General features: G+C 40.4%; 1 long non-coding RNA gene across 2 annotated transcripts; it reads left to right on the forward strand.

The window, feature by feature from the left end:
* The first annotated feature begins 290 nt into the window (after positions 1-290).
* Positions 291-9,513, forward strand: LOC148131271 (uncharacterized). 2 transcript variants are annotated; one of them, XR_015748657.1, is made up of 4 exons: positions 291-635; positions 2,017-2,165; positions 2,690-2,902; positions 6,416-9,513. It is a non-coding gene; the product is annotated as an uncharacterized LOC148131271 (long non-coding RNA). The 2 variants fall into 2 exon arrangements; XR_015748656.1 differs by having other exon boundaries at positions 2,821-2,902.
* The last annotated feature ends 1,911 nt before the right edge of the window (positions 9,514-11,424 follow it).

The following is an 11,424-nucleotide window of genomic DNA, read 5'->3' on the forward strand; positions in this document are numbered from 1 at the left end:
TTGAGAAAAAGTGATCTGCTCAGCTGCTCAAGAAGGAAAGATGCCAAAGGCTGGAACTGATTCATACCTGCATCTGAGCTGTTTAAGAACAGCCATTGCCAATGACCTTTCTATTGGAAACTACTTGGCAGATTTGGGTTCCTTATTTCCTGTTCTGCTTCTTGATCCTCATGTCTTCAAATAAGATCGGCTGACTAAGTTCTTTGGCATTTGATTATTGGATTATTGTGGCTGTGTTTGCAATGTGTCTTATTTCCCTGAACTTGTGCTCCATTTATATCCTACAGATTGACAGAACACTAAACCCTGTGCTCCATGTCTAGCTACCAAGCAAGGTATGCTCCCAATATTCCCCCAGAGGGTCTGCGCATCCGCACAGCACAGCCAAATCTCTGTCCGCCTTAATAATTGATTGCAATATTACTTGGCAATAAACCACTTGTAAACTGAGCCAGTTGCCTGCTCAGTCTTAAACCAGGACATAAAGCTTACTGGAGCTTAATGGAATTTGGGAATGAGCCATTATCCCTGCTGGGGCAGGAGGCTTTCTCCTCTACCCTGATTTCAGCCTTCCTGCCAGTTTTAGAAGGAAAATTTTGGCTTGAAAGCTTTGCAGTTCCCCTTTATCTGCTCAGGTAAGCAAGTAGAAGTAACAAGAAGATTCTAGCAGTTTCTTCCAAGCACTAGATTGCTTTCTTATACCTTTCTATGGAGAAGAGGGCGATGCTATTATTACCATCAGTAATTTAGAGCATTTTCTGTCTTCATCATTTATGGGTTTGCAAACACAAAGATAATTGTGATTCATTTCCAAACAGCTTCTGGGGAGCAGAAATGGTACTGGTGTGGAATTGCCTAAAAATGAATAAAAAGCAAGTTCAGCTTTATTATTGTATGTAACAAACAAGCAAAATTGACTTCCTTCAGCTTTCCTTCTTTAGTTTTCACTTTTGTTGCATTTATTTTTATTTTCATTGGCATGTGGTTTATATCAACCCTCTTTTGAAAAACTTTTTTAGCAAAACTTGAGTGGAAAATTACCAAGAATTTGAAGTGCAAACTAGTATTTAATATAAGAAGAAGGAATTTTTGAAAAATAAGAATATTTTTTAAAATGTGTAAGGACAGAGTCATGAAGTTCAAAACCTTTCATAGTCCTGAAGTTATTTACAAATGTAATAATTAGGTTGAATAAAATGATTTTTATAGAATGTGGGAAAATGAACGAATCCAAGAGGATATTTGCATGGTTAAATAACAAAGTCAATAAAATATTAAAGAAGGTTTCCTTTAAAATGTAGAGATCCAGCTGAAGAAAATTAGAAGGAAAGCTGCAGATTCCAGCAAAACATATGCAAGTGGCTGTCACAGGGGGCAAAGAATGAATCTAAAGAATCAGTTGTTAACAGCTTAAAAACAAAATGTCAACAAAAGGCCAAAGCCTGAGAAACAAAGTGATTTGAGGCAATATGAATGGAAGAAGCACACTGAAGGAAGACAGTAAGGTTGAAGAAAAATATCAAACGAGTCTTCATTGTAGAATAATTAATTGGGCAATCAATGCCTTTAACAATAGAGTATGTTGAGAAAGTATGAGATTGGAGAGTTAAATTCCAAATTAATAAATCACCAAATGTGCGTGGCCTTTAATTCTTAACAATGCCTTGATCTCTCTGTCTGTCTTTCCTTGAGAGAAAGCCAGACTGAGTTCAATGTGTTATTTTAATATAAATGTAGATGATTGCAGCCTCACCATCTGCAACAAAAATGCATTTTTGCTGCTTCCTGAATTGTCAGAAATGATCTGCCTAATTAGGCCCATTTCACTAGCCCAGGATCCTCTAAATATGATGGGAGACTAGGTTAAAAAAAAACTTGTTAAGATAATGACTTGTAATAAATGTACATAATGTGATAAGATGTAACAGCCATTCCACCTAAATAATGAAAACCATTTATCATTCAAATAATTCACCTCATGCTCTTCAGCTAGCTTTTTTTTTTTAATCTGTGCAGAAGGACAACATTTTATTTATTGGCCTATTTCTCTGCGAGGAGAAAGTCAACTGCCCACCAGCTTGACCAATAAGCAAGAATAAATAGACGCTGACCCAAATGCTTGGGACATACCGCTTCATAAATAGGGATGGTCACCCAGCAATGAGGTAAGCCCTCAACTATGTTCTTCCAGCAAACACAAGCCTTCAAATGCCAGTCATCAGCTGGAAATGAAGAGCTCTTGCAAATTGTTATGAGGAAAGGTTTTGCACATCTGAGGGATTCACAATTCTTCCCTTGAAGTCACTAAAGGGTTCCCAAATCTTCATTTAGTCATGGTGAACTTTATGGGCTCACTGTGTCAAAAATTCAGAGTGCCTAACTCGACACTGCCGGTGTGGCACTGCCCTGTCCCCAAACAAAAGAGAAATAAATATTTACATATTCCTTTATTTTAAAAAATACATTCCAATCATGTATGATTCTATGTATTATGTAAAGAAGCATTGGATAATTACAAAAAAAAGTAAAAAAAACCCCTCATTTTCAGGAGATTGTGCGACAATAGGGTGTGCTTTTGAGAATTGTTGTTGTTGGGTATTGATGAACACTGGTGTGTCACTCAAAATGCCAAGACATGTCACTTTTGACATGCATGTCAAAGGTTTTGCCATCATTGCCCTATTCATAGGGCTGATGGAAACGCCCCATGTGTTCAAGGAGCTGCCCCTGAGCTTGGCCGTCCTGCTCAACCCTGCCCAGTAGCTCAAATTCGCCACACAATCATACAAGAAACATGCTGTGTTCTGGACATCTTCCCAGGATCTCTGTATGGCTGGCTGTGAGTGAATATTAACACGTCAAGCAGCTTACCGCAGTTCAGCACAGATGACAACTACCAGAGGTGGGTGTTTTTCATGTATTAAAATAAAGGAGCAGAATATGAAATAGGTTCACGTTTTCAAAATGAGAATGTTTAAATTGATGCCGCTTTTGATGGTTTATAAAAAGCTCTTTTACCTTGTCATTTTAGGCAAATAGGAGGAATGGCTAGAATGGCAGCCCTATTCATAGCTACAATGAACTTAATTGGGACTGCTGGTCACTATAAGGGGGACACCCAAGTGCAGGGCTGGGATTCTACCAGTTCGCTCCTATTCACTAGAACCGGTTGTTAACATTCTGAGCAGTTTGGAGAACCAGTTGTTAGAAGAAATTACTGGTCTAATCCTGTAAGGAAGGCAGGTAGAAAACATTCTGGTGCTTACAGAAACTGCCTCTCTGTTAACCCTTATTACATTCTTGGCAGGACTAGACTTCCTGTCTCTGGAACTTCTCTGGAGTTGTTTTTCCTTTTTTGCTGGTACTTTGCTTTGTGTGGAGTGACCATTCAAAGTTACAATGGCACTGAAAAAAGTGACTTAGGACCATTTTTCACACTTACGACTGTTGCAGCATCTCCACAGTCATGAGAGGCCAGGTGAGGAGATGCGTGCTTCAATGTGAGTGATGTTGAGTTGGCCACGCCCAGCCAGTCACATGACCACCAAGCCAGGCCCACCAACTAAGCCACGGCCACAGAACTTGTTAAAAATTTTGAATCCCACCCCTGCCCGAGTGGCAATTTGGTGTGTTTGTGTGTGTACATGTGTGTGCTCCTTCCGAGACAGCCCCATAGAGGGCAGAAATCTGCTCTTTTGCCAATATACTTAGGCCAAGCCTTACAATTAAAGTGCAGGCCACAGCTTTACCTCAAGCCAGAATACAAGACTTTATTATTTCCGATACTGACTCACAAAACTTCACCAGGCTTTTAAACAGAAATCTTTCCCTGCCTTCTGGAGATCTCAGGGACTGTGCATGCAGAACATGTGTTCTGTCCTTGAGTTACTGCACTAGAAAGCAACCAGTAACAGCCTATGAAAGGTCACTTATTTGTCATCTTTCCAGTTCACAACATAAGCTATGCCATGGCTTGCTAAATACTATTGCCAGACCAATTATCAGTCAGCGTTTATGAATCACTGATGAACAGCCGTGAGGATTTTAGGCCACCGTGCAAAATAAATCAACTTTATAAAGCCATTCCCAGCACTCGTTTCCTTGCACTCAAGAAGTCCCTTTGCTAATGGAAACATGCTGCCATTAGTCAAAAGCTGAGTGTAAAGAGACATCCTTGAATGTGCCCATTTTATTCCCTCATCAGAATAAATATGATGCTCCATAATTAGTATTTGGTAACGCTGAAGGAGAAAGAAATGCTATTGTCCTTAATGAGAACTTGTAAGCATTTCATTTAAACTCTTTTGCGCGTGCGCTCTCTCTCTCATAGGTGTTCATCATACAGATAGTCCTTGACTTATGACCAAAGTTGGGACCACGGCAGTGGTGGGTTTCCACAATTTTTCCTACCGGTTCGGTGTGAGCATGTGCACAGCATTTCCAACTTACCTTCTGCTGCAAAAGAGTTTAAATGAAATGCTTACAATCGGCTGTGCCACTTGAAGCAGCTGAGATTGAAAAGCAGGAGAGGTCAGTATAGAGAGTGGGAGGACCCATCAGCTGATCATCGGAGCGAAGCAGTTCACTCACAGATGATCCTTGGAGCAACCGGTTCAAGTGAACTGAGATGAACCGGTAGAATACCACCACTGGACCATGGAATTTCCATCGCTAAGCAAGGTGATTGTTAAGTGAATTGTACCTGATTTTATAACCTTTTTTTTTTTTGCCACAGATGTTAAGTGAATCATTTCAGTTGTTAAGTGAATCATGTGATTGTTAAGCAAACCTGGCTTTCCCCATTGACTTTGTTATGTCAAAAGCCAGTTGGGAAGGTCACAAATGGTGACCCTGGGATGCTGCTACTATTGTAAATACAGGCCGGTTGCCAAGTGCCCAAATTTTGATCACATGACCGTGGGATACGGCAATGGCCATAAGAGTGATAACCAGTTGTAAGACACTTTTCTTACTGCTGAGACTTTGAACAGTCACACAATGAATGGTTGTAAGTTGAGAACTACCTGTATGTTTGTGTATGAAACATACAATACATGTTGCGGGGTAAAGTAGAAATAGGTGAGGCATAATGACCAAAATGGAAATGCATCCTATAAACCAGTGTTTCTCAACTTTGGTAGCTTGAAGATGTATGAACTTCAATGTCTGGAACAGAAATCTATAGAAATACCTATAAGTTTCTCTTAAAAGTCACCAAATGTTTATGGTGATTCTGATGATTTTTATATGCAGAGGTTCTATTCTGACATAATAATCTCCTGATTATTTCTGCATATCCACTCTATTCAATGTGAGCAAGGCTACATTATATTCACCTAGCAACATGAGACCCGATTTTACAGCTGCTGAATTCTGCGTGTTGTGGTTAAGATGCTGGCCCAGAAATCAGGAGATTGTGAATTCTACTGCTGCTTGAGGAAGTTGATGACCTTGGGCCAGACACTCTCTCTCAGCCCAATGCACCCAACACAATTGTTGTTATGGGGGAAAATAGGAGGAAGGAGAATTGTATATGTTCACTGCATTAAATTACTTATAAAGTAATAAAGGCAAGATAAAAATCTAAATATTAAATAAATAAATAAATTCCTCAAAGATTACAGAAGTAGCCAGAGTATCCTTCCTAGAACACAAGTCTCTTATTTCTCTGGGACTGATTAACACTTTAACTGCATTATGCATGTACAGTACTTAGCAGATAGATCTTCTGAGTCTAAAATATAACTGAAATGTAGTTGAAAGTGTAGGAATCATGGAATAGGCATTTATTGGGAACAATCCCTTCTGAAATCACTGGAACTTAGAGCTAAATGTGGTCATATAGACTTTCATTCTTTGTTGTCCTTGTTGTGAATCAATAAAAAAGTAACTAAGCCCAAATGCAAAGCGGGTTTTGAAAGCCTGCACACCTGATTGGTCCTTAAACAAACGAACAAGGATTGGTCCATAACAAATCCCTGATTGGCCCATATTAGGACACTTCTTATTGGGTATTTGGGGTGTTTTTTGGGTCTTTTTTTTTTGGTGGTGGGGGTTTTTTTGGGTTTTTTTTTTGGGGGGTTTTGGGGGGGGGGGTGGGTTTTGGTTGTGGGGGGTTTTTTCGGGGGGTGTTTTGGTTTTTTTGGGGGGGTTGTGGTTGGTTTTTGGGGGGGGGGGGGGTGGGGGGGGGGGGGGGGTTTGGGGGTTTTAGTTGAACTTGTTGCACATATTATTGGTTAATAAGGTAGCAGCCAACCCTATAAAAGGGTTGCTGCTGCCCATAGCCTTGCTCTGTTCTGTTCTATCTACTGTTATTAAAGAGTTGAAGTCACTGGTCAGATGTCTGGTCTCCATTTTTCTCCAAACCTAACAGTCCTAATTATTGCTTTTACTTCCTGTGTTATTGTTGCAGCAGATCCTGTTTCCAAATCAGGACACAAGACCACGAAGGGTAGGAGAGTACAGGTTTATTTGCGCAAAAGGTTCAGAGCATTAGCATGGCAAATTCTGAACCCCCAGCTATTCCTGAGGGGTTACTTTTATGCAGCTCCCAGTCCCAGCGTACTACAAAAGGGGGAAGTAAGTCTAATTAGCCATTTTGCACAATTCAGCATATAAATACTTATCTTACACCATCTGTTATTTTCCATACTCACCCTTGCCATTTAGCTGTTTACAGGAACCTATCTAGTTCATAGGTCATTATTCTTAGACTTAGATTCAGCAATTTTCTGGTTTTCACAATATCATATTAAGCAACTTCTATAATATTTGCAATATAAGCTAAGAAACTTCTGCAAATTATAAGAATACTTTTCTGGTAACTTTCCATTCTGCTTCATTATGAACACTGACCCAATCTAGAAAAAAAAAAAGATATATATGAGAAAAGGCAAAATATTTGCCTCCAGTCTTACCCTTTAAAGAAAGCAATCGCATCCACACACCCCAAATATATGTGTGTTTATGTGTTTGTTTTTGGTGCCACTAAAGTTTTTAAAAACCCAGGTCTCTGCCAAGTGGGTTGATTCAAAACAAAACAAAGGAAAGGAAAGCATTAGTCTTCTGATCCTCAGTGATCCCAGTCTGGATTAAGTCACTGCATGCTCATATCAGATAAAATAATACCCCAGAAATGAGCAATGGGATACACGTTTCTTGTATCATATGCTTTTAGAGCGTAGTTCCAAGCAAACATTTGTAGCTTTAACTTTTACTAGCCTGCTTGACAGAGTGTACCTTTATAGTTATACCCTTGACTGAGAAAAATGCCAGAGTTATTGGTATATCATAAATGCATTCTTTAGCTATGATGGAAGAATAACAGTAGAAGTTCAGCAACCAATATCCTTTTGTCCCCTGAATGCTGTCAATTACTGTGATCAGCATACAGACAGGCTTGCTTACCAGTGGATTAAAAAAAAAGAAAAGCAACCACTGCCTTCAATTCAAAAGGCAATTTCCAAATAAAAGCTGTCTAGCCATCTAGCTTTACAAGAGACTATCTTGAATGGCCACATATCTAGGTTCAGGAAAATGAATATCACTTAAGATCTCCTTTCACATATCCATTTTGGTTTTATTCCTAGAGGAAAGAAGTTTCCATTTCTAGTTGCTATCCTAGTCATATGAAAATCAAATTATTATTTATTGTATTCAGACTGAGTAATGCTTATGATTAAACCATTTAAATCAGTGCATGATCCATATAATCAAGAGGAACTTCATTCCTTTCACTGGGGCTATTGTAAACATGACTATGTTTGCGTCCAATTCTATTTTTATTATTTAATATTTTATGTATTATCATTAAAAGAAGGTTGTTTCTGGGCACTTTACAAAATTGCATTCATGTGTACATATACATTGGAGATATCAATTAAGGTGACATAAACTTTAAAAAAACAGTATAAAAATCTCCAGTGGGGATCATTCACTCAATGTGTGGAAAGGCACCTAAAACAGTGGTCGCTAACCAGTGGGCTGGGGACCAGTGGTGGTCCGTGAGAACATTTTGGTGGTCTGCAGAGAAATGTCACCCCCCGAGCAATTAATCCAGGCTGCATGGGAACACAAGGCTGCACTGCCCACATAGCCCACGGGAACACAAAGCTTGCATTGCTTGCATTGCAAACAACATGAGGTAGTGAGGGGAAGGGGGAAAGGGCGGAGGGCAGAGCGGGGGAACTTGCCCTACTCACCTGGCCTGGCCACCAGACTGCTTCTTTCTGCTTCTTTCTTCTTCTGCTTTTGGCTGCACACAAGGAAAGCAACAAAAGTCTTCTTTCTCTCCCCTAAACTCCGCCAGTAACGAGTCTTTGGGACCCTGTAAGACATCATGTTCCAAGAGGCGGCGCTGGCACAACAAGTCTCACAAAGACTCATTTCTGGTGAAGTTTGGGGGAGAGAAAGAAAGACTTCTGCTGCTTCTGCTGCTTTCCTTGCATGAAGCCAAAAGTCTCTCTCCCTCTCCCTCCCCCCAAGAACGGAGCTGGAGATGGTATCCTGCCAACCCAAATAAAGAATGATTGATCGGTAGGAAAACGGGGTGGGGAATTTTCCTGCAGACTTTTTTGGGGATTTTCCCAGGGTCTCTGGTCCGCGGGATTTAAAATTATGAGTTTGGTGGTCCCTGAGGTCCAAAAGGTTGGTGATCCCTGACTTAAAATTTAACCTGTATTCATATTGTGGTAAAGAAGAGCCATGCAAAATGCAACTCCAGTTTCTCCATTAGCGGTAAGACCCATGAACCCAGGGAACCTCCAGGTGTTTATGTGCATCAAAACAGAGCCACAATTGGGATCAGCACTTCAATTTCTAAGTGAGACCATTGTTATGTGAGTCATGCACAATTTTGTGCCCTTTTTTGCCACAGTTGCAGGGGTGGGATTTCACCGGTATAACAACTGGTTCGGTGATCATGCACTTTGTGCATGAATGCGTGCTTCGTGTGCGTTCGCACCAAATGCAAGCTCCGCGCACGTACTCTGCATTTTAAAAAGGCAAGCCCATACTTACATTCAACTGCAGCATCTGTGAAGAAAACAGCTGAGGTGCGGCAAACAAAGGGCATAAAGCACAGGAAAGAGCAGGGGTGGGTGGGCGGGCGAGCCCACTTTCTCATTGCAGCGAACCGGTTCGGAGCGAGCTGAACATCGGAATAGGGGGTTTGCCTGAACCAGTCCGAACCAGTAAAATCCCACCCCTGCACAGTTGTTAAGGGAATCCCTCCAGTTGTTAAATGAATAGTATGATGGCTTTCCACATTGTTTGTTGGTAGCCAGATGGGAAGGTTGCCATTGGAGATAATGTGACTCCAGGGCACCACAATTGTCACAAATACATGTCTGTTGCCACGTGCCCAAATTTTGATCACCCAACCATCAGGATGTTGCATTAGTTGTAAGTGTGAAGAATGGTTGTAAGTCACATTTTTCAGTGCTATTGTAGCTTTGAACAGACACTAAATAAATGATGCAAAATGACCTCCAGCGGGCCACAAATGTGCATGTGGCTGCTCAAACGGTTAGAAACAGATTCCATGAGGGTGGTATGAGGGCCCGACATCCACAGGTGGGGGTTGTGCTTACAGCCCAACACCATGCAGGATGTTTGGCATTTGCCAGAGAACACCAAGATTGGCAAATTCACCATTGGTGTCCTGTGCTCTTCACAGATGAAAGCAGGTTCACACTGAGCACATGTGACAGACGTGACAGGGTCTGGAGACACCGTGGAGAATGTTCTGCTGCCTGCAACATCCTCCAGCATGACCGGTTTGGCAGTGGGTCAGTAATGGTGTGGGGTGGCATATTTTAGGGGGCCACACAGCCCTCCATGTGCTCGCCAGAGGTAGCCTGACTGCCATTAGGTCCCGAGATGAGATCCTCAGACCCCTTGTGAGACCATATGCTGGTGCGGTTGGCCCTGGGTTCCTCCTAATGCAAGACAATGCTAGACCTCATGTGGCTGGAGTTTGTCAGCAATTCCTGCAAGACGAAGGCATTGATGCTATGGACTGGCCCGCCCATTCCTCAGACCTGAATCCAATTGAGCACATCTGGGACATCATGTCTCGCTCCATCCACCAATGCCACATTGCACCACAGACTGTCCAGGAGTTGGGGGATGCTTTAGTCCAGATGTGGGAGGACATCTCTCAGGAGACCATCCGCCACCTCATCAGGAGCATGCCCAGGCGTTGTAGGGAGGTCATACAGGCACATGGAGGCCACACACTCTACTGAGCCTCATTTTGACCTGTTTTAAGGACATTACATCAAAGTTGGATCAGCCTGTAGTGTTTTATTCCACTTTAATTTTGAGTGTAACTCCAAATCCAGACCTCGATGGGTTGCTATATTTGATTTCCATTGATAATTTTTGTGTGATTTTGTTGTCAGCACATTCAACTATGTAATGAACAAAGTATTTAATAAGAATACTTCATTCATTCAGATCTAGGATGTCTTATTTTTGTGTTCCTTTTATTTTTTTGAGCAGTGTATATAATCGAAGCTATAAACTAAGAATATTGTCTTGCTGCACTCTGACTTTTTCATGAACTATGTACAACTATGGTTTGAATTGTTTTGAAAGTTGCAAATGTGAAATGTGTTAACTATCTTTGAAATAATTGATTTTTTTTACAAAAAGATTTACACTTCAGTAGATTTAGTGAAAATAGTTCTTACAAATAACCAATATATGTCCAGATCATGGATTGCCTTTGTCCTTCTGTCCTCTATTTTCTCACATTGTAATTTGCAAGATTTCTTTCCTTTGAGTTCTGCATAGATTTCTGTGGCTGAAAGTGTACAAAAACATCTGAATCTTTGTCAATAACTTTCTTACTTTTTCTAATAGTTTGCATTTGTTTGGGGTTTTTTTGTACTTGTGAGATATACTTTTGAAAAAAAAATTCTATATAGATAGATAAAATTGATGTCTTAACTTTTCCTCCAAAAGAATTGAAGAAACTGTAGCAAATTCACAATACTAATTTAAACAATAAAACAAGGGAGAAAAAGTTGATTTTACAAAAAACAAAAACAGGAAAAAATACCCTGCCAACACCCACAAGGCAATTTAAACCAGTTCTTAGATATATTCAAGGCAAGATAACATTATGGAAAGTGTGTATATGAAGCAACAATGTCTGTTAGTCTTTTAATTTATTCCTAAATTATTTAAATCGTTATTTCCAGCAGTTGTCCAGAGATTGTGTCAAGCGATTTTATAGATTTATTGTCATTGTTAAATATGCTAATGAATGCTATTTTATTATCTTTTCCTTTGCTCTGTGGCAGAGAACAACATTTAAAAACAAAGAAACGGGGCTTTAAACAGGAGCTGCTGCTTGTTCTTTTGCACATAAGATTTGGTGTCTTTGAAATTAAAGAAAAGTGAGGAGAAAAAAAAATC

This window comes from Notechis scutatus, chromosome 3 (assembly GCF_049901735.1).
Source record: "Notechis scutatus isolate UNSWTSFEM ecotype Mainland chromosome 3, rNotScu1.2, whole genome shotgun sequence".
NCBI lineage: Eukaryota > Metazoa > Chordata > Lepidosauria > Squamata > Elapidae > Notechis > Notechis scutatus.